The sequence below is a fragment of the Phocoena sinus genome, chromosome 9 (genome assembly GCF_008692025.1).
Source record: "Phocoena sinus isolate mPhoSin1 chromosome 9, mPhoSin1.pri, whole genome shotgun sequence".
Classification (NCBI taxonomy): Eukaryota; Metazoa; Chordata; class Mammalia; order Artiodactyla; family Phocoenidae; genus Phocoena; species Phocoena sinus.
The window spans coordinates 59,323,756-59,348,469 of NC_045771.1; the positions used below are offsets into that span (position 1 = coordinate 59,323,756).

The window sequence follows — 24,714 nt, forward strand, 5'->3', positions numbered from 1 at the left end:
TTTAACCTTAGATGCTTGAGTTTGCAGTAGAGATGATGTCAAATATTCCACTAGCCTGACACCTAGACTCTGCTTCGCATACTGGGATTTGCATATTCCTGGTGCCATGTAGGAAAAATCATAAGTGGATACAATAATCTTTCTGAAGTATCAGTTCTACTCAGATATTTTGGGAGAAATATTTTACACTAAAATAAGATCTGTATTATGGAATAGAATACTGTATTTGTATGAACAATTCATATAAAATATGATCCTTCAAAAAACAGTTTGCTTACAGCAAGTGGTGTTAGAACACATTCTAGAATGCCAGTCAGAGGTGCTGGGAGAGGATGTTCCTTGCATGGGGAAGTAACATATCTCAGTTGGCCTGCTGTGCTTAAACATTCTGTGTTAATCTAGCATATGATACAGGACTACTTGCTTTGAATGGTTTATTTGTGGATTTAAAGTTATTTCTCCTCATCTTTGAACTTTCATTTAGAGGACTTAAATAAAGCTCTTCTCTTTCCTTTCATCTTTGTGAGTTATTTGCCGATAAGATGTTTTCCTAGCTGACTTTTCAGCAGTTAAGACTGAAGAACTCTACATGATCCATTGCTTTATTCAACATTGGGAAAGAAAAAGAGAATGAGGAAATGTGCCTGTAAATAAATAATACTTTCAAAGGAAAGTAAAGGGTAAACACAAATAAAACACAGGCTATTGCTATAGGAACAAGAGTATTTTAATAATAATAAATTGTACTGAATCATACTCTTCCATCTGTCACTATCTCTGTCCTCCTGGGTTTCTAATTTCTTTTCATTCTCACTATTCAAGCAACCATGGGCAGGAGAAACAGAGGAAATTATATCCCGATGATACCATTGTTACTTTTTGTAAATAGTCACTTAATGACTGTAGATTACATAGGAAGAAGAATCTTTGATATGAGGGAAAGACCACCCATCCAGTTTTCTCCCTTTTCAGGAGGTAGACACACTTGAGTTCTATTTTTTAATCACCTAGTGTTACATTGTCACTTTGTCCTTCCATCCTGAACCCAGCGGCTTCTAATAAAAAACACAGCAGTAAAAAGCTGATTGTAAGGATGAGAAAAGTAACAAACCATTTGCAGTGGCTTATCAATGTTGGAAAAATCAGCTGAGCCTTATATTTTTGTTACACGTCTGATTGTTTATGAAGAACTCTTGAAGTTTTGAATGGCACACTTTCAAAACTTTTTTGAAAAATCCAGTTACTCACTTATTTTCTTTGAAACACAGACACCATAGCTAATATATGGAAGGAATTCATTGTCACTTCCTTTGGAGTATAAACAGATTCATTACGGTTAGATGTTAAGAATTTTGGCTTTGGTGCCTGTCTATCCAGGTTTATATCCTGACTCTCATCCTTATTTGACCCATTATCTAGAGAAAATGACATGCTTGCTGCATGCCTCAATTTCCTCATTTTGGGAATGATAATGGTACCTACTTCATAAAACTTTTATATGATTGTTTTGAGGTGCAGGGGAGGAAAAAGTTTAACCTGACTCTTTTAGGGTCCTTGGCTGGGCCAAAGACAGATTAACAGGAGGGAAGCATACAAATTTACTTAATGTAAGTTTCACATGACATGGGAGCCTTCATAAGGAAATGAAGACCCTGAAGAAACAGACTTGAGTATTTTTATGCGAGGTTTGATGATGAGTGGACAGTTGTGTAGCAATATGATAGGTTAAGGAGTATGAGGTCAGTGTGGTAAACTGGGGGAAACCGGGACCTGTTCATTAGGATTCCTCTTGGTGTCCCTTTGTCTTAGAAGGTAAGGATGCTCCTTTCCTCCGGATTTAGGGAGGGCACCTCCCACAGGAGGGTTTTATGATTTGTTTCAGGGAAGGAGAGGAGGGGATGGTCAGAGTGATCTTCCTGCTTCTGCTGTTTTCTTAAACTCCTTCAGCTTAAATTAGACACTATGCCAAGGTGCTGTCTATGGGAACAGTGTGTCTGGAGCCCCATCAGAGGGTTAAATTGTTAGTACATTAAAGCACACAGAACAGAGCATGACATTCAGTTAGCATTTTAATTTTGTTATTGTCATAATCGTTATTATTTAGGGAGAACTTTCTACCAGTGAGTAATATTTTCTTAGAGTGAAGCTACAGCTGAAGGTGATGTGTAGTAGATTTCTGTTCACTTTGGGAAATACTTTTTGAGCTTCTTCTATGTGCCAGGCGCTTTGTTGGCTGCTGGGAATCAAAGGGGGAACAAGGCAAACCAGGTCCCTGACCTTCCTGGGTTTTTTTGAGGTGGAGGATGGAGACGGAAATAACATTGATGTGGAGGATTAGCAAAGAGGCAAATTGATTAATTTGTGAAACTTTGCCCTTTTGTAAGTGGGTTTATCAAGGATGCAATCACTCCTTTTACTATTTAATGAAGGCTGTGGAGTCACTTGAAAATGTATCCTGTGGATAAAGAGGGTTGATCAGCTGTTTCCATCTTCATGGAGGGAAGAGTAGGTGAAGGTTAACTTTGTAGCAGGAGGATTATAGATTGGCAATGAGATTCCCAGCAGTGAGGGTTACTGCATATCAGAATGAATGAACAGGGAGGATTGGCGGATTTCATTTAATTATTCTTTCACTTTCAAGAATTTATTCAGTACTAATATGTGTGTGGTTCTGTGCGAAATGTGGAAGGAAGAGGGGAGTGTTGGTACCAATTCACTGCAAGATTCACTTGCAGTAGCTCAAAGTTTTTGTTCGCTTGTTTGTTTTTTACTATGTAGTAAGAATAAAAGGTATACAGTGGAAAACACAGGAAGAACACTCTTTGACATAAGTTACAGCAAGATCCTTTTTGACCCACCTCCTAGAGAAATGGAAATAAAAACAAAAATAAACAAATGGGACCTAATGAAACATAAAAGCTTTTGCACAGCAAAGGAAGCCATAAACAAGACGAAAAGACAACCTTCAGAATGGGAGAAAATATTTGCAAATGAAGCAACTGACAAAGGATTAATCTCCAAAATTTACAAGCAGCTCATGCAGCTCAATATCAAAAACACAAACAACCCAACCCAAAAATGGGCAGAAGAGCTAAATAGGCATTTCTCCAAAGAAGATATATAGATTGCCAACAAACACATGAAAGGATGCTCAACATCACTAATCATTAGAGAAATGCAAATCAAAACTACAATGAGGTATCACCTCACACCTGTCAGAATGGCCATCATCAAAAAAATCTAGAAACAAAAAATGCTGGAGAGGGTGTGGAGAGAAGGGAACCCTCTTGCACTGTTGGTGGGAATGTAAATTTATACAGCTACTATGGAGAACAGTATGGAGGTTCCTTAAAAAACTAAAAATAGAACTACCATATGACCCAGCAATCCCACTACTGGGCATATACCCTGAGAAAACCATAATTCAAAAAGAGTCATGTACCAAAATGTTCATTGCAGCTCTATTTACAATAGCCAGGACATGGAAGCAACCTAAGTATCCATCGACAGAGGAATGGATAAAGAAGATGTGGCACATATATACAATGGAATATTACTCAGCCATAAAAAGAAACGAAATTGAGTTATTTGTAGTGAGGTGGATGGACCCTAGAGTCTATCATACAGAGTGAAGTAAGTCAGAAAGAGAAAAACAAATACCGTATGCTAACACATATGTATGGAATCTAAAAAAAAAAAAAAAAAGGTTCTGAAGAACCCAGGGGCAAGACAGGAATAAAGACACAGACATAGAGAATGGACTTGAGGACACAGGGAGGAGGAAGGGTAAGCTGAGACGAAGTGAGAGAGTGGCATGGACATATATACACTATGAAATGTAAAATAGATAGCTAGTGGGAAGCAGCTGCATAGCACAGGGAGATCAGTTTGGTGCTTTGTGACCACCTAGAGGGGTGGGTTAGGGAGGGTGGTAGGGAGACACAGAGGGAGGGGATATGGGGATATATGTATATGTATAGCTGATTCACTTTGTTTTACAGCAGTTGTAAAGCAGTCATACACCAATAAAGATGTTTAAAAAAAGGTATACAGTGGGTTTTTAAAATTAGATGCTATCTAACTGAGCTATTTTTCTGTCAGCCTGCCATAAAATGGTTGATTAGAAATGATTTTCAGAATTTATATTTCATTGATAAATTGCCTTCTTCCTATGTTTGGTCACACTTGTCACTGATGAGAATCAATGCATGAAATATGCAAAAACATCCTTCAAGAGGCAGTTGATTATTTTTTCTTTTCTTATTTTTTCCTTTTTCTTTCTTTCTTTTAAATTTTAGTGACGCTAAGTAGATGAGGTGTGCTGAAATTTCTTCTTTAGTAATTGGTTTTCTCAGATAGAGGTATGCCTCAATGATATTGTATAACAACTATGCAAATATATGCTAATCCAGCCAAGGAAATGTAATAATGATGCTACCTTGTGCTTTTTAAATTAAAGACACCAGTGGATTCGTTCTTAGTGCTTAATCAAGCACAGAAGAATTGACAAAACACAACTATCATCGTGGGCCGTTTAAGGTGATTTTGAAGTAGAAGTTAGGTACCAGGGGTCTTCCTAAGGTCCAGGAGCCCAGACATTGCCCAGAGTCACAAGGGAAGACGTTTATTCACTGCCCCATATCAGATTTCAGGGAATCTGAACCTGTTTAATTGAGAAGAGGTGGGAACCAATGGAGATTATAATTAATTTAATTCAGGAAGAAAGACAAAAACACATAGCTGCCTTTCAAAACACAAACTCTCTCTCTCCCCTGTTCAGGGTCCTGGCAGGACGACTTTCATGGGCTGCATGAGCCGAACTCCTTTCCCCTCGCTTCTTGGTGGGTTCAGTGGGAAAGCCAGCCGGACACTGAAGAGCAGAAGGAGACAGAGATGGGGACACTTCCAGGCTCCTTCCCTGCTGAGCCTTCTCTTGATGGCTTGATGGTGGCTGAATTCCTTCCTCAAGGCCACAGCTCCTGTTATGAGCCCTTCTCCTAAGCTACCGTTCTCCACTTTTTTTCTTCAGACCTAGGGTAGTCAAGGCTTCCTCTTGTTGCCTCTGTCCCAGGTGCTTCATCATTCCTTGCTATCTACATTTCTATAAATATTCCTTGGTGAAATTCTCTTCAATCACCCCTATTGAATAAGCAGTTTATTTCCTATAGGGATCTTGACAAATGCACAAACACACATAAGACTGTGATAAGTCAGTGAGAGCTCAGTTGGTGGTCATAGTAAGTGCTGTCAGTGTTGAGGGAAGAGAGGGGTCACTGTGGACCAGTGGTCAGGCAGGTGGACTTGAGCTGTGAACTGAAGAAGGGTGGGGTTGGGTAATAATTTGAGTAAAAGTAGCACAGCGGAAGGGGTGGAGTTTAAGGTGAGTAGCCTCAGTGAAGGGTTAACGCTATAACATACAATGAGCATTCCCTGTCACCGAGTAGACAAGTTGGACACAAGTAGAAGATGAACATTTGTTGTAGAGAGTAGAGAATAAGGTTGGCAGGACTGGGTGGGATCAAATTATGAAACATCTTGAGCCATGGGGAAGCAGCATGGGAAACCAATGGAATATTATTATTACCATAATTATTCTTTTGCAACCCTATAACTTTTATAGTAATAATAATTATGATACAACTACATAACATTTATATGATATGATTTTCAGAGCATCTTATGAGGCTTAATGCAGATAACTGCCTTTACCATTAACCTCAACTCTCCTTCCATGGCAAAATATATATATACAATTCTGAAGATTTAGATGTGAAAAAAATCTAAACAAAAGATGAATAATCCCTTTTCTTACCATGTAAAACACTCCAATCAAATGGAATAATTTACTTGAGCAAAAAGGAATGATAGCCTTGCATTTTTTAATGTCAAAAAGCTAAAGAATTTTTTTAATTGCATGAAAGAAAAAAGAGGAAACCTTTCTTCCAGGGCAAAAGAGGATGAAGGGACAGAGGCAACATTTGGAGTTCGAGTGCCGTTTATAATTCTCGCCACAGCAGTGTTCAAGTGATAAACTGTTTACAGAAGCCTTGACATAATTACAGTCCTTCAGGAGCCCCAGAGCTCCCAGGATTGCTGAAGTCAGAGGGACAATGAAAGGCCTCTTCTTGGGATGATCCATCAGAGAAAAGCTTAGGCAGCAGCGTTGTTTCTAAGTAACTTTGGCTGGTTCTGTGATAAAGACACATACAAAGAAACTGCAAAGTTTTGCTCCTGTGCATTAGCAATACAGTGTGACGGGGGGGGGGGGGGGGGGGGCGGAATCTGAATTTTGGAATTCAGTAGTTGGGTTTTAATCTTGATTGTGCCACTTAATAACTGTGTGACCTTGGGCCAGTTTCTTAACCCACGTGTCAATTTCTTTATTTGGATAGTAGTGATTAACTACCTGATTTGGGAACTAAATGAAATGATGCATGTAAAGCATCTAAAGTGTCTTGTGTACAGCTGAACCTTAAATGCTCAGATGGTACATGCATCTTCTGGGTGGGACACATTGGGTGGAATACATCTGAGGACATATAGAGTTTCTAAGACATGCATGGCACGGACCACGGGCTTTTTATTGCATTTTAACTGCAATGTTTTTTTCCTGTGGTACCAACTCTCTGAGGCAAACTGTTCCAGGCTGACTTCGTTAATGGTCCTCTGCTTTTGGCAGTTAGGTCTGAAGGAGGCAGTGTGGGAGAGTTTTCTCCCTGCCATGAATCAGAGCAGTAGAACTACCAGCAGCTCTCAATTCTAAAAATAAATTCAAAATGACTTGAAGACTTAAATACAAGATGTGACACCATAAAACTCCTAGGAGAGAACATAGGCAAAATATTCTCTGACGTAAATTGTAGCAATGTGTTCTTAGGCCAGTCTCACAAAATGAAAGAAATAAAAGTAAAAATAAACAAATGGGACCTAATCAAACTTATAAACTTTTGTACAGCAAAGGAAACCATAAACAAAACAAAAAGACAACCTACAGACTGGGAGAAAATATTTATAAATGATGCAACCAACAAGGGATTAGTTTCCAAAATATACAAACAGCTCGATATCAAAAAAAAAAATCAAAAAATGGACAGAAGACCTAAATAGACATTTCTCCAAAGAAGACATACAGATGGCCAGCAGGCACATGAAAAGATGCTCAGGGTCGCTAATTGTTAGAGAAATGCAAATCAAAACTATGATGAGGTATCACTTCACACCAGTCAGAATGGCCATCATCAAAAAGACTACAAATAATAAATGCTGGAGCGGATGTGGAGAAAAGGGAACCCCCCTATACTGCTGGTGGGAATGTAAATAGGTGCAGCCACTATGGAGAACAGTGTGGAGTTTCCTTAAAAAACTAAAAATAGAGTTAACATACTATTCAACAATCCTACTCCTGGGTATATATATCCAGAGAAAACTCTATTTTGAAAAGATACATGCACACCAATGTTCAGAGCAGCACTATTTACAGTAGCCAAGATATGGAAGCAGCCTAGGTGTCCGTCGACAGACGAATGGATAAAGAAGATGTGGTATACACACACACACACACACACACACACACACACACACACACACACAATGGAATACTACTCAGCCATGAAAAAGAATGTAATAATGCCATTTGCAGCAACATGGATGGACCTAGAGATTACCATACTAAGTGAAGTAAATCAGACAGAAAAAGACAAATACCACATGATATCACTTATATGTGGAATCTTAAAAAATGCTACAAATGAACATATTTACAAAACAGAAATGGACTGACAGACATAGAAAACGAACTTATGGTTACTAAAGTGGAAAGGTAAGGAGGGATAAATTAGGAGTTTGGAATTAGCAGATACACACTACTATATAAAAAATATATAAACAACAAGGTCCTACTGTATAGCACAGGGGACTATATTCAATATCTTGCAATAAACTATAATGTAAAAGAATCTGAAAAAGAATATATTTATATGAATAACTGAATCACTTTCCTCTATACCAGAAACTAACACAACATTATAAATCAACTGTACTTCAATTTAAAAAAAGTAAAATTTAAAAAAAATGCAGCTCTGAAGAAAACTAAACGGGAAAGCTCAAGGAAGACAAAAAGGTCTGTGGCAACTTTCATTAATCTCCTGGTTACAGTTTCAAACAAACCTACTCTGCCCTTCATAGGAGAGAGACCTGGGAATCAGGAAGAGGTCTTAGAACCACAGTTTCTATCCTGTGTTTACATAACCTGGAAGAAAAATAAAATTGCAGTTTCTCTCTGTGTAGCAAGGAAACGGACAGTTTCATTAGTAATTCCATTCATTTGATTTCATTTCTTTCTGTCCTACTTCCCTTTCTCTCTTTCTCCCTTCCTATCTTCTTCTCCCTTCCCTTCTTATTTCTCTTCCTCATTTTTTTTTTTTTTCTTTTTTGCAGTACGCGGGCCTCTCACTGTTGTGGCCTCTACCGTTGAGGAGCATAGGCTCCGGATGCGCAGGCTCAGCGGCCATGGCTCACGGGCCCAGCCGCTCCGCGGCATGTGGGATCTTCCCGGACCGGGACACGAACCCGTGTCCCCTGCATCGGCAGGCGGACTCTCAACCACTGCACCAGCAGGGAAGCCCTCTTCCTCATTTTTGAGTGTATTTTTTGCCTCTGCTTGGCCAGGATCTCAGTGTGAGCCATGCAGAGGCCATGCTAGTGTATTCCTAGGGACTGTCAACCACTGATGAGACCAGTGTCTTCTGTAACTTTGCTTTGGATGCATGAAAGTGACACATAAGTCATCCAGAAACGGACAGTTTGTACTTCTTTCTCACTCTCTCATTCTTTGATTTTTTGTGCCCAGTCTGAAAGCCACAATTATGGAAGAATTTGTTTTCTTTTTAACAATAGATAACAGGTTAGAGATCAGGGTCAAGCTAGAAGCAAAAACTACCAGAGAGGTAATGAGAAAATTTCTAAAACAAGACCTGCACAATTCTGGTCCATCTGCCCTGGCAATGCCAGAGAGGGGGCCTAATCACCCAATCTGGGTTCCTAGCATCCCACGTATTGCTGCAGTATCAGACGACTCTACCAGTGAGGTCTCAAGATACTCTCTTTTGGAAAAGCACAGGAGTTGCTTCTGGAGATCATGTAGCTGAATTGCTGGCCACACAGACTAACAAACAAAGTCATCCACACTGGATTAGAATTCCTCTCTGCCATCCACTCCCTCTGAGACAATTTCTCTCTTTGCAACTAGGGGCAGTAATTACCTCATTGTAGAGTTGATGGGAAAGTAAATAAAATGAGCATGTTTAGTACAATGCCAGGCACATGGTTAACTTTTTTTTTTTTCTTTTGGCTGTGTTGGGTCTTCATTGCTGTGCACAGGCTTTCTCTAGTTGCAGTGAGCGGGGGCTACTCTTCGTTGCAGTGCACAGGCTTCTCATTGCGGTGGCTTCCCTTATTGCGGAGCACGGGCTCTAGGCATACGGGCTTTAGTAGTTGCAGCATGCAGGCTCAGTAGTTGTGGCTCGTGGGCTCTAGAGCGCAGGCTCAGTAGTTGTTGCTCCGTGGAATGTGGGATCTTCCCACATCAGAGCTCGAACCCGTGTCCCCAGCATCGGCAGGCGGATTCTTAACCACTGTGCCACCAGGGAAGCCCACATGGTTAACTTTTAAGAAATGGTGATTATTATTATAATCATACCCTACTTGCCTTTTCCAGCTGAATTCTAGATGTTTATAAGTAACTCGCAGACCCCACACATGCTGGAAAAGTTTACACACACACACACACACACACACACACACACATCTAGCAAACAGAAATGAATACAATGTATGAATATATCTATTCAAGAATATGCCATCAGTATGGGTTGCAGCCCACAGGAGGAAATCTGCCCATTTCTAAACACAGGACACAACTTAATAAATCATAGGCTCTCTTGCAATGCGTTGATATTTGAGTTGGTTTTCAGTAGTCCTTACATTTTTTTTCTACCTTGGGACAGGGCTGACTAATTCACTGAACATGTTCTTCCTCTATATGTATAGTTTACCTTTCTTATTTAGATATTACATGGTGCTTAAGTCTGAGCTCTCTTGAGATGGCAAAAGTGTGGCATATCACTTTTCACATCTGTGGCAGGAAATTCTAACCAATCAAGTTATTCTCTCCTGTTTAACCCAGGCTCAGCCTCTGAATCCTCCTCAACATGGTGTGTAGACTGCCACTGCCAAGTGCTTTGAGTTTATAGACAAGGGGAAACTTTTTGTCATCTCTGGGTTCTATTCTCAAGGTTCTCACAGATTCATGGTCATACATTATGTAAATAAAACCTGGAAGAAGTAGAAAGCAGGTGATAATTACTGGCACAGGTGTTTGTTTGTTTTTTTCATTTGTGTGCGTGTATTTGTGTGTGTGTGTGTGTGTGTGTGTGTGTGTGTGTGTGTAAGTATAGAATTTATTCAACAAGTGTTTGTTGAGCTGGATCCTGTACCAGGTGCTGGGGATTCAAAAGTGAATAATGGTAGTCAAAGTCCCAGACCTCATGGGGCACTTTATTTTTTAATTATTATTATTATTTTTTAACTTATTTATTTATTTACTTTTGGCTGCGTTGGGTCTTTGTAGCTGCTCGCAGGCTTTCTCTAGTTGCGGCGAGCGGAGGCTACTCTTCATTGCTGTGCACTGGCTTCTCGTCACGGTAGCTTCTCTTGTTGCAGAGCGTGGGGCTCTAGGCGTGCAGGCTTCAGTAGTTGTGGCGTGCAGGCTATAGAGTGCAGGCTGAGTAGTTGTGGTGTGCGGGCTTCAGTAGTTGTGGTTCGTGGGCTCTAGACCGCAGGCTCAGTAGTTGTTGCGCATGGACTTAGTTGATCCGTGGCATGTGGGGTCTTCCTAGACCAGGGCTCGAACCCATGTCCCCTGCATTGGCAGGTGGTTTCTTAACCACTGTGCCTCCAGGGAAGCCCTCATGGGGCACTTTAAGAAATACTTGTGCTCACTCCCCACTGACTCTTTTGAAAACCTTAGTAAGCTAATTAGGTTAAGTGCCTCATTCATCATGCCATGTTGTATCATCTGTCTGCCTACTGTCTCCCCAACTAGGCTATAACCTTCTTAAAGGAAAGAACTGTAATCTCTTCAGTTTTTCAAAAGATTAAGGTAAAATTTACATATAGCAAAATGCACAATCTTTAAATATATAACTGGATGAATTTTTATAAACATATCTACCTGTGTAATCAATACTCTAATCAAGATAAAGAGCACATGTATTACCCCAGAATGTTCCTTTCTGCTTCTTTTCAGTAAATCCTCACCTCCCAAAAGCAACACTGTGCTGTTTCTATCACCAGAGGTTAGATTTACGTGCTCTTGAACTTCATAGAAATAGAATTATATAGTATATGCTCTTTGTGGTCTGGCTTCTTTCTCTCGACATAATGTTTTGGAGATTCATCCATGTTTTTCCATGTATCAATAGTTTGTACCTCTTTATTAGTACAGAAGTACTTTATTGCTTAGTAATAATTCCATTGTATGAACGTACCACCATATGTTTATCCATTCTCCTGTTGACAGACATTTGGGTTATTTCCAGTTTGGGGTAATGATGGATGATGGTTAATTATATGCGTCAACTTGGTTAGACTATGGTACCTAGATATTTGGTCAAACACCAATCTAGATGGTGCTGTGAAGGTGTTTTTTAGAAGTGATTAACATTTAAATCAGACTTTGAGTGTACTCAAACTCATTTTACTCCATATTATGGAGGCAGATTACCCTCCATAATATGTGTGGGCCTCATCCAGTCAGTTGAAGGCCTACAAGAAAAAGACCGAGGTCCTCAGAGGAAGAAGGGATCCTGCTTCTGGACTGCCTTCAGATTCAGGACTGAAACATTAACTCTTCTCTGGGTCTCCAGCCTGCCCTGCAGATTTCAGACTTGAGAGTCCCTATAGTCACATGAGCCAATTCCTTAAAATAAATCTTTCTCTCTCTGTATATATACACACAGCCTAGTGGTTCTGTGTCTCTGGGGAACCTTGACTAACTCAATAGACAAACTTACTATAAACATTCTTGCTCAAGTCTTTTTGTGGACATGTTTCCATTTCCCTTGGGTAAATATCTAGGAGTGGAATCGAAAGGTCAGTCAGTGGGCATATATTTAACTTTATAAGAAAGTGCCAAACCATTTTCCAAAGTGATGGACATTTTTTTTCACTCCCATCAGCAATATATGAGAGCTCTAGTTGCTGCACATTCTTGTCAACATTTAGTGGTGTCAGCCTTTTTAATTTTAGCTATTTCAATGGGTGCGCAGTGATATGTATTTGCAGTTTTAATTTGCATTTCTCTGAGAGCTAATCATGTTAAACAGCTTCTCACGTGCTTACTGGCTGTGTATCTTCTTTGGTGGACTGCCTGTTCAAATATTTTGCAATTTGTTCCTTTTCAATCTCAACTCCTAGCGTTTAGTAGGAGTTAACATAACTATTGAATGAATGAAGAGAAGAATGTTACAGTCTCTATCATCAGTGATTATTCTGAAATGATTATTAAATCTTTGTCTAGTTATTTATAATGCTTCTAAAGTGCTTCAGTAATGCCTGACACATAGTCAGCAGCCAGCATTTGTCAGCTGCTAGTACCATCCCTATTTTATATGTGTGGAATTGGGGATCAGAAAAGTTATGTGACTTAACCAAGATTACCTGGTTACTAACTGTCAAAATCGCTGCTCCACTCTGGGCTTCTCAAATTCTGTAATTTCACTTTTTGACTTTTTTTGTTATTAATACCTTGAGCATTTAAATATTGGATTCACCATTGAATGTGTTACTTCATTGATTCTTTTAACTATTACTTATGGCAAATCTAATATGGCAAAGTTAATGGTGCTAATCATTTTACTTGTTTTAACTTATTTAATTCTCACTACAACCCTGTGACGAAAGTACTGCTGTGTTTATTTTAGACAGTTAAACTGCAGTACAGAGAGGTTATGCAGTTACCTAAGATCACATAGCTAATTAAGAGGTATAGGTAGGATTTGAGTTCAGTTGGTCCCATACCAATACCTATATGATTTGTTTTGCTTCCTAACCACTATACTATACTGTTTCTTATGACAAGAATAATTTTGGACAAGTTGAATTTGAGGGGCTAATGAAACAGCGGGATGGAGAAGTCCAATAGAGTCATGACACTTAGGAGAGAGTTCCTGGTGGAGGTGGGGGCAGGGGAAGGGGGAGAGGGGAGTGTGGTAAGACTGGATGTTCAGTAAACTACAGTGCAAGACCATACTAGGAAAGATGTGTTAGGAGTAGTTAAAGAAAGTGCTGGCTATATTCAAAGATGAAGAAATTCCAGCAGTTGATTTCAGAAAGTTCTATGGTGACCCCCATTTTTTTATAGACCTACCTTGTTTACAAGAATAGGTCTATAGGGCTTCCCAGGTGGCGCAGTGGTTGAGAGTCCGCCTGCCGATGCAGGGAACACGGGTTCGTGCCCCGGTCCGGGAGGATCCTACATGCCGCGGAACGGCTGGGCCCGTGAACCATGGCCGCTGAGCCTCCGCGTCTGGAGCCTGTGCTCCGCAGTGGGAGAGGCCACAGCAGTGAGAGGCCCGTGTACCGAAAAAAAAAAAAAGAATAGGTCTATAATAATGATGTCTTTTGATCTGCAATAGTTTGTCCCTAAGATATTCCACAATATTTTGGCTGCTGTTTGCTGTTAAGAGTCCAAGACAAGTGGACCTGTGTTGTCTGCCCACAGGGCCCAGGAGCCCAATGTCATTCTGATAACCCCTTTTCTGTTTACTGGAAACCCCAAACACCCCCTCAGGAGTCCCTTAGGTCAGGCTGACTAATCCCTTCTTCTGCTCAGATTTCACTCTCCTGAAAAGGCCGTGTGAGGAGCAGGGAATGAGTCAGTCCCTTCAGGCTGGCAGTACCCAGGGATGGAGCTAATCTGCATTATCTTAGCCTCCACAGGGTGAGTAATCATGCCCAGCGGGAAGATCTAACCCTGGAAAACAGGTGCAAGTATCCAAAGGAGGCCTTTGTGACCATAATAGGACGTTAGCTGAAACTCAGTCTATATTTACTCCTTGCAACAGAATATTTATTGGACCATGGTCTACAGGAACATTCAGGTTCCCTAAAAATTGATCTCTGCACCGATTATTTGGGCATCTCAGAAACACCAGGACTTGCACAGCAGGTCTGAGCCCAAGTCTTCCTCCTGACAGTCCAGAGAGGCAGTAGTTGGCAAGGAGTGACTAAGCCAGGCCCTGCCTTACTGGGCTGCACGCACAAACATGTTTTTGAAGCGCTGTATACGCTCAGCAGGGAACACGCTGTTCTCTCTGGGAGGTTGCCAGAAACTTAGGAGAGAGTCAGATCAATGCCAAGAACAGACACCAAGGCTTCTCTCCCTTCTCAGAAGGGGATCCTGTGTGGTGCTGGGTGGCCACCACCCCTCCCTGATCCTCTAGCCTTCCAAACCAAGCCTACAAACTGTTTCCCTGCACTTCTCAACACCTTGGTTAGGTTTTTAAATCTTTTTTAACATCTTTTTTGGACTATAATTTCTTTACAATGTTGTGTTAGTTTCTGCTGTTTTTTAAATGATTGTTAGAGACCACTACATACCTTTGGGCCACCGTAATCATGCTATTCAAAGCCAAGTGCAAATACATTCCTTGTACTTTCATTCATTTTGCATCTCATAGCCTTGGGCCCTGGGCCTTAGAAGCAGTGCCCGAGGAGAATAACCACCAACCTGTCCCATTTCATACAGGTACAGGCAGGGTTTGAGTTGCTGCCCTCCCAAGCTAGCCCTCTGCTGTAGCTTTGGCAAGGAACACAAAGATTACTTGAAATTCAACCAGTGCTGGTAAAGTGATAAGAAAACGTTTATCTTCTTTCAGAGGTACTCTTGCCAAATCCTCAGTGTTTCCATTTGGTTCAGCTCTATAACCAAATATTTTAAACTATTTTTTCCTCTATAATTGGCAAGTGTCAATTTTTGAGTAAGTATTTTAAAGTGAGTTTTTCATATATTTCCTATATTTGTATAGGGTATAGCTTCTTGTTTGCATAGTTCTCGAAGTTTCTAAGATTCAGCTGCTTTTTGGTTTACGGAATGCCGATTAATCCAGATACATTTACGTGGTGTCAACTACCTGAAATGTAGGCATTCACCCAATTCATCCATCCATCCACTCATTCACCCACCCAATACTTTTTCAGTTTAAAGTCCCTATAAGTAACTCACCAGCCTTATAAAGACACTGAAGTTGAGAACCTACAGTAATTAAGAGATGATAAATATCACACAGATCCTTATTGCTTTTTTTTTTAACATCTTTATTGGGGTATAATTGCTTTACAATGGTGTGTTCTTATTGCTTATTAAGCAACTGAAAACAGAAAAGCTCAGGGGAGAATGATCTGTGTGAAAGTTAAAGATTCTGCCATGGAGTGATTTCACCAACCATATGCAACTGCAAAATGTAGAAAGCCAAGCTCAGGCTGGATAAGCTCATTCTGTTCTTAGGACCCGCTAATTGGTTTCACATGTATGTAGATGGAACCCTCCTGGGGCTAGATTCCAACATGGGGAGAGAAATGAGATAATTTCTCTGAAAGATACATCTGAGTCAGACAGAAGGAGATGTTATAACACTGGACTGTGGTTATGATCTGTGTTGGTGTGATGATGACACTTTATTTAGGGAGATGTTGATAGTCAAAAAGAATGTCATTTCTCCACTTCCTAAGCATGACCTTGGCTATTCAGTCACATTATTTATTTATTCAATAAGTATTTATTGAGCCCTAGTGCCAAGCATGGTATGAGATGATGGAAATTCTCTTCCCCTCACAGCATAACACTGATTATTTTTTGAGCTTCACTCTAAGTCATAATAATACCTATCATTCAGAATTGTGTGGAGTTCGTATACATTGCATTTGTGATAAGGTACTGAGTGGGACTTTTCTTATTGTCTCAGAACTGGCATCTTGGCTCCAAACTTGGGGAAAATAGATGATAATTAGAGGACAGAGAGATGATTGAGATTTATTAAGAGGCAAATTCATTCTGCTGCCTCAGTTATCACTCTCTACTCACTAATCTAATCTTGAGGGAACTACTGAATTGTAATCTCCAGCTTCAGAAAGAGTTCCATGTCTTTTCCTTCCACCCTTGGAGGGTGCTCCTTCTAAAATAAACCAACGGGTTTCCCCAGGAGAATGATCTGTAGAGATTGGGGACAGGGGTGCTGGCAAGAAGTTGAGCCTGGAATCTCATTTTTCAGTTGGATACCTACTTATGCAATGAATGGACTTGCTACACTGCACTTTGTGCCTACGTAAGCAACGGGAAAGAGAATTAGGGAAAAAACTCAGGGTAGAGAAAATGAGCAGTAGGGGAATAGGGCATATTTCCATTATCTGGCAGGAAAAAGATGCATGAGACTTCTCTAGGTCAAGTGGATACCATGGAAATCTTGAATTACTGGAACCCCACCGTAACGTGTGACTAAGAAGAGACCCCAGCAGCAAAAGCTTGTAGAATGGATTTATAGGGATGGGATCTGGGAGAGATTGGAAAAGGTCCACTGGAGCTAATTTCCCATGAGAGGTGGCAACTCAGTGAAGAGGCGGCAGAAGAGCCTTCCAGAGAATCATCAGGTGTCTACCAAGAGGTACAGATTTGGATGGTTGCCCTGGGAGAGAGCAGAGTGGCAACCGGTAAGTAAAAACATTTCCGCTCCCTTTGAGAATTCTGTCTCCCTGTCTTCAACACAGCAAAGGGCTCAGAAGATGTGTGGGGTGGGGAAGGGGGGAGATCATCAAGAGATGCCCCCTCTCCTTGGAAGTGGATGGCACTGGAGTATATCTTTTACAACCTGAAAAGTTCAGAAAACTGGCATCTGCCGGAGACGCCATAAAGTCTTGGGAAGGGGAGATTCGATGGAGCATGTTTTAAAGCAGTGATTGAAGAAAAATAAAACCCTATGGAGTTTGAATCCTGCTGAGTTCACAATGTTCAGTAAACTGCTGACAAATTTGAAGTGCTTAGCAAACAGTCAGTGCTTCACAAGTGGAAGATATCATTAATCCTAATCACCTAAAGAGAATAAATATTCAGAAAATCTCTACATGTTTCAATATCGAAGAGCAAGTAAGATGCCCAATTTGTATTTTTGCTTTAGGAGAAAGTATAATATGTTCATTATGTCTTCAAGTTTCTGTTTTCTTCCTGAAGGCCTTCTCAGGATGTTTTCTGGATTGTCTCACCACATTCCTTTTGCTATTTTAGGCATTTGCCTTCTTTGTCATTTCATAGACCCCCTCAGGGAATGAGAAGACCACAAAGGCCATCTATTCCCACCTCCAACTTAGTTGAAGATAAAATACTATTTAATTATTGAAAAAGTACTTCAAGTTTTTAAAAACAAAGTGTCTTGTGTAGGTGTGCAATAAAGCAATTTCTGCAGACTTAGTACACAAGGCGGAGACCGAGAGTCCTGATGTAGTGAAGCAAAAGGAAGAGGACACTGGGCTCAGCACAGAGGAGCCAGACAACTTCTCAGAAATGTGACAGCTCATGTGCTATTCAACACCACTTAGCGTCCATTTCCTCAGCTATAAAATGGAGATTTTGACAAGGAACACACTGAGTAATTGTGATGATTAAATGAGATGATTATGGAAAGCGTGGAACACAGTGCTAGGCACAGAGTTGATGCTCAAGAAATAGCTGTTTTCCCCTTTCCGAGTTTGCAGGGTCAGAAGACACCCCTGGGAAGAAGAAATAATGAGTTGTTCAGAGGAGAGAGAGGCATTGGGGAGAGGAGTATCAGAAAAAATACACTGAACATTCACTTGTACATTCAGCCGACTAGAACTGGTGGTCATTTAAGTGGCATTATTAAGAAGAGCCACAGAAAATCATGATGACACTATTGGAGCAGAATGACATACTGATATTTCATATTTATTTCATAATGTATTTTTTTAAGGTTTTTTTTCATGTGGACAATTTTTAAAGCTTTTATTGAATTTGTTACAATATTGCTTCTGTTTTATGTTTTGGGTTTTTTTTTTTTGCCCGCAAGGCATGTGGGATCTTAGCTCCCTGACCAGGGATCAAACCTGCAGCCCCTGCACTGGCAGGCAAAGTCTTCACCACTGTACCACCAGGGAAGTCTCTTTCATAATGTATTGATAACCTGGTATTAATACCTGTTGTTTATTTAAAAACTGTTCAGAATTCAGAAAAATTTTTTAAAATCATTGAAACTAAATATTTGGCAGATGTCACCTATAAAATGTATAAACATATAACATTAAATGAAACTTAAATTTCAAAAATATAAATATTAAACATACATTACCATTCTAATTTGAATTAATAGCAGGGGAAATGCAATAAAAAAGTACTTATACCAAATAAACTAACATTACAAAAAGTGAAAAAATAAATCCTGAAAATTGAAAATGAATTAAATTATTTGATTTTTTTTGCAGGTCTGATCTTAAGAACCATGTGTATCAATGGTGACATCTTTGATGGTGAGCCTATTTTGGGGCAAATTTTTCTAGCCCCTAGGAATGATTTTTCATATTTTATACTAGCTGGAGGAATAGTTAAGAGATTAAATATAAACTAAATCCAAATTTCTTTCTCTCATCTTTTACCTACAAGTAATCTTACCTTTATGTGCTAATATATTTTAGAAATTTTTATTTTTTATTAAAGACTTCAATATTTTTATTGACAGTGAGCTGTAGTTTTTGTTACTAAGGCCCAGCTGTGGATTTGCAAGTTGCCTGGTTCTTAATTTCTGCTCTGAAACAGCCTTTGTTCAAACAAACAAAACAAATCAATCAAACAGATAAGGAGTTTCCACCACTGAACACTGATTGTTTTTTGCTATCAACCTGACCCCATTCGAAGTGCAAATATTTTGAGGGTAAGACTGAGTCTTTGTTCTTTATAATTCTCTTTTAGGGAGACTCTCCTTCTTTATATACTCAGGTTAATGCTAAAAAATAATTTCTAAAAATACTTCTTTCAAGAAGTAGAACTAGAAAGAATTTGATCTGGGAAAATCTGTGTTAAGACTTCCAATCTTTTTCACTCACTAGCCCAGACACCTTGAGAAATCGTAAAGCCTCCCTTTCAATGCTGGGTTTAACTCTCTAGGTACTTCTCAAGACATAAATAATTCAGATTTTTTAACTACTAAAATAATGGTATCACCAACTAAAAGAGTGGTTCTTAACAATCAATAGCACGATATACTGGAGTTTTAGAATATTGCAATCCAACACTGCAATCACTGAATTTAAATCATCTTGCTCAGAAAATTTTCCTTCATTAAGCTACTTTAGTGTATAAATTTCATTTTTAGAGTAAGTCCACATCGATTTAAGGCAGCTGTTTACGGTATATCCTTAAAGACATGAATTCATTCACCTCAGGTGTCCTCCCTTTAGTCATTAATGACTTGGCATAAATTGTGTATCAGCCGAGTAGTCAAGAATGGGACCCAGACCAAGTCTGTTGTTTTTCAAGGCTGAGCAGTGGACAGAGAACTGCATGCAGGAGGAAGATAATTCCTATTGGAGGGTCGGACCCAAGGGGAGGTGCAGCAGATTGGCCCTGGAAAGCCTGGGGCTGCCTTAGGAAGACAAAGTGGGCTTAGAAGAAATGCTGATGCAGGCAGGGAAGCACCAGAGGGTGGACGGACACCTCCACTCTAAACCTCAAACCACGTTTACACTGGGCACACTTAGTGGCAGAGCCCTTGTATTAAGCATTACTGAGAAAATGTATCTTAAGAAAGTGACAGTCTATGCTCTTAGCTTGAGGAAAAGAGAAAATCAGACCTAATACTGTTATTGACCCTCCCAAGTCTGCCTCCAACAGGCGTCCTCCTGCTCTGTGTCATTGGGGCTAACAGAACGAGACCCGATTTGGATCAGGAGCAAAGAAAAGCTTTTTACTCTTTGATCAAAGAAAGAAGAGGTGCAAGCTTGCCCCTAGAACACATGCCCCCCGGGACAGGCCACGGTGGGTGGGTCTGCTTTACAGGGATCTTGTCAGCGGGGGAGGGGGCGGAGTGCTCAGAGGCGGGCGCAGCTGTGCTCGCTGCGCGAGATCACAAGTGCTGGGCGCAGCTTCTCTGCACGCGGCCTGCCGCCGCCATCTTAAATTGCAGTGCGCTGCACAGCGCTTCCGCACAGGACCCAGGAGCTGAGGTGTCCGCTGGTCGTTTCTCGTGAGAAACTCTGGTATGAAGCGCCGAGTTTGAGGCCTCTGTACGTGAAACTAGACGAAGCGTGAAAGAGGAGGTTAGACTTTACCACCGAGATTCTGTCTTATTTTTTTCTGGGACCCCAGTGGGCTTTGCCGGTGACCGTATATACAAATGAAGTGAAGAAATACACAAATTAATATAATCATAGGAAACATTCAGGAAAAAATTAAAAGTAAATGAGGTTGGATAAGAAGTAATGAATTGGGGCTTCCCTGGTGGTGCAGGGGTTGAGAGTCCGCCTGCCGATGCAGGGGACACGGGTTCGTGCCCTGGTCCGGGAAGATCCCACATGCCGCAGAGCGGCTAGGCCCGTGAGCCATGGCCGCTGAGCCTGTGCGTCCAGAACCTGTGCTCCGCAACGGGAGAGGCCACAACAGTGAGAGGCCCGCGTACGGCAAAAAAAAAAAAAAAAAAAAAAGAGGAAGTAATGAAATGATTAGTGAAGTATGGGTTTCTCTAGAGGGGAATATTTTGAGCCAGATTTTAAGAAGTTGGATGTGGTTAGCAAAAAGAAAATGTCTTTCTATACTGAGAGACTGCTATATGCAAAGGTGTTATCTTAGCCTGGGTTCCTGAGAAAAGAGTCTGAGGTTAATCTCATGAGCACATGTTTTCTTGTGGAGTGCAGTCCTAGGGGAGCAAGAATGAGGCAAAAAGGCAGGCTAGAAATAAATTTTAAAAATCATGTTAGGGAGATCTAGTTATAGGACATTCAAATGGTTGCTCAGTTATGCAGAACACCTCCAGAGAGAACTCATGAATTCCCAGCGTCTCAGAACAGGCCTCCATGGAAAGAAGGGTGAACAGGCTATCTACAGACTTCTTTCTGTATCCTGTTTCTCACCTCTGGTTTGCCAGTGTTAACTTTCCCATCTTCCCTCCGGACAGCTGGTGGAGTTGGACCACCAGCTACTGGAGGGTCTGTGGTTTCTGCCATGATAAAAGTGATGGAGGCCATATCAGAGCCTGGCCTTTTCTCCCCAGAATTTGCAGTGGAGGCTGAGTTAACCAGTGTTAAATGGTGAATCTTCAAGGTTTTATAACTACTGGAATGGGATGAGCCAGTCAGCCATTGCTGGCCTGCTCTTAATCAGGAATCAGGGCAAGCAGCACTCAGGTAGGGAACAGACGAGGCCATGAGGATGTGAGGAGACTTAGGAGGTAGGTCTGGTACAGGGATGAAAACGGATGGTGAAAAACCAAGCCTGTTTAGAGGGAATGGGTCCTAGGCAAATGGGTGATTTAGTGTGTCGTTAGGGTGACATTCCCTGAAGGGCCAAAAGCTAGAATTTCATAAGTTGATTTAAGTGAGTTTGAGACTTTTGCCTATTTTGTTTTGCTTATTATGGCTGATACTATGGTTTTAACTATTTAATAATCTTTTCAATCTCCTCCCTAAACTGCAGAGGCTGGAAAGCTAAAAGTAACACTTTTCAGACTCCAAAGTAGCTTTCTGGCTATGATTCAGGTTGTGCCAAAAAGACGCACTCGTGAAAAACTTGAATTCAGGACTGAAGGAAATGGGGCGGGAGGCATAAAACACAGTTGTAGCAGGTGCTGGGTGTGTAGTCAGCAGCCATAATCGGACTTCCTATCGTGGCCCTGCTCCCAGGTGGCCCAGTTGTGTGGTGTGGCTTTGGAAATTTCTCAACCTCAAGACTGTTTCTCAATTAATCTGTAAGCCTTTTACTGCTCTATTAAAACAAAACAAAAACCTCTTTTGCTTAAACCAGCTAGAGGGAATACTATTCTGAGGAAACGACCATTGCCACACTTATAATATTTTTTTTAAAGCTTTGCCAGAGAAGTCTTTCCTCTCCTTATAAGGCCACTAGTCCCATCATGAAGACTCTACCCTCATGACCTCAATTAACTCTAATTACCTCTCAAAGGCCCCATCTCCAAATGCCACCACATTGATGGTTAGAGCTTAACCATATGTATTTGGGAGCGGGGACACAAATATCCATCCATTACACACAGACAGAAAACGAGGGAGATCAATTCTGGCTCTTAGATAAAATGCCATTCAGGGTCCACAGTCATTAAATCTGATAGTCACTTTTAGCACATATTCTTATAGCTAATACCCATGAAGAAACACAGAACCCTGAGTGTACCTAAATGAATTTGACTTCTTGGGCATCATCAAACATTAAGAGAACCTTAAAATGTGTACCATGTTAAGGAATTTATTGTTCAAAGATAAGGAAAGATGCAGTGTCTGTAGAGTTGTAATGCAAAGAGGAATTCCTGTCTTCCCTGCACACTCGGGAGGGGTAAACATTAGGTCACTGCCTCAGCCTGTGTGCTCTGCATAACCTCTGATGTCCTTCTAGTAGACCTCGATCCCTTACTTTGTTTTATTGTGACCTCCTCTCCCCATCCCTGGCCCTGCCTAGCCGGGGACTAAGAGGTCATTTTCAAGCAACTGCACACAAATTAGTAAAAACCTTGACCCTAATTTCATACTTTATCTAGAAGGTGTGCTGAAGGTAATAAACCCAGAAGCATTAAATAATTGGTCTGCATTTAAAGGGCTTCTGGCTAAAACCTCGAAGCCAGACCTATCAAAATGCTCACAGAACAAAGGGGGTTTCTGAGTCCATTTCTAAGGATTCTCTATCCTTAGAAGGCATTTGGGTTTATAATAAAAATGGGGACTTCCCTGGCGGTCCAGTGGTTAAAACTCTGCACTTTTACTGCAGGGTGCCCAGGTTCGATCCCTGGTTGGGGAACTAAGATCCCACATGCCACGTGGTGTGACGGAAAAAAAAAATGGTTTTTTTTCCAATAATATTAAGAGGAAAAATCACTTGTGACTAGTACTTGATTGAGAGTGAAGCTATGTGAAAGAAGCAAAAGTGACGTCTGTAGTAACTAATTATTCAAAATGGTTTTTATTAACATTCCAGGGAATGTTTTCCTCACAAAAACATTCTCACCCAAAGCAAGAATGATTTTTTGCAAAAATCTCAACCAAAGGTAAACTTCATATCATGCTGAAATTATTTATTTAATTTAGACCTCTTTGATTTCTTTTTTTAAATTAATTTATTTATTTATTTATTTACCGCTGTGTTGGGTCTTCATTGCTGAGTGCAGGCTTTCTCTAGTTGTGGTGAGTGGAGGCTTCTCATTGTCATGGCTTCTCTTGTTGCGGAGCATGGGCTCTAGGCATGCAGGCTTCAGTAGTTGTGGCATGTGGGCTCAGTAGTTGTGGCTTGCGGGCTCTAGAGCTCAGGCTCAGTAGTTGTGGCGCACGGGCTTAGTTGCTCTGCGGCATGTGGGATCTTCCCGGGCCAGGGATCAAACCGGTGTCCCTTGCATTGGTGGGCAGATTCTTAACCACTACGCCACCAGGGAAGCCCCTTTGCTGAAATAATTTAAAAGATACGAATTGTTTTCTAGATCCTTACTAATCAAAGTATCGCCTATGGACGAGAACCATTAGCACCGTCTGGGAAATTGTTAGAAATTCAGTCTCTGGCCCTATCCAGACCTACTGAATTAGAATCTACATTTTAACAATATTCCCATGTGATTTGTAAGCACATTAGAGTTTTCAAAGCCCCATTCTTGATATTGTAAAATTTTTCATAAGGCCACTTGTTGAAATGATTCCATTTAGCATTTAAATATGTTATGGCAAATGTCCATTAAGGATCAGCAAATACTTATTTGTGTCCCTATCAATGCTGTTGTTATGTGGATTATTAATTTAGTCAATTTTTGTTATAAGGAATCTGCTTTTATCCAGTGGTATTTCTTGAGCTTCCCAAAGTGAGAAATAGTCCCTATTTTTTCTTATTTGTTCTTGTAGCTAATTGTTTTAATCATCTTTTTTGTTGTTCCTTCAGGCTCCAGTGATGGGTTATCATTTAAGGATTCTCAAAAGCCTTCTGAAATACCCCCAAAGTTGTTTTGGCATATCCAGAGGCATTTTCTCTGTTCTTCCTTGCTTACAGAACCATGATTTGGTTCAGTGTCATGATGTTTTTAGCCTTAGTCTAAGCAAATCATGATGATCTTATGTCCCTTTACCATGTACTGAATTTCCCATCCTCATTTTAACTAAGGGTGACTGAGATCTGACCAAAAAGGGATAAGTTGGAGGTTTATGGGAAAGTCTTTATTCCTTAAAAAAACAACAGAAATGAAAATGTAGCTCACTGGTCCCTGGTGTTCCTTCTTTTAACCTAAAAGACAGGATGCAAGTGCTGTGAGAGTCATTTGAAACCATGAAGTGATAAAAATAAGGACAAAAAGTCAATTTGCTGAGAATGGTGGAAAGTAAGCGTAGAAAGAGCCCAATTCCTAAGGACAAGATTGGATCAACACTCATGTCCTGGACTCTATTTCAGAGTGTGGG

At 40.5% G+C, this 24,714-nt stretch overlaps 1 protein-coding gene across 1 annotated transcript in view; it reads left to right on the plus strand.

Annotated features, from left to right (window-relative positions):
- ASB4 (ankyrin repeat and SOCS box containing 4) overlaps positions 1-24,714 on the plus strand; it is a 213,343-nt gene that overhangs the window by 73,697 nt on the left and 114,932 nt on the right. The window lies entirely within an intron of this gene.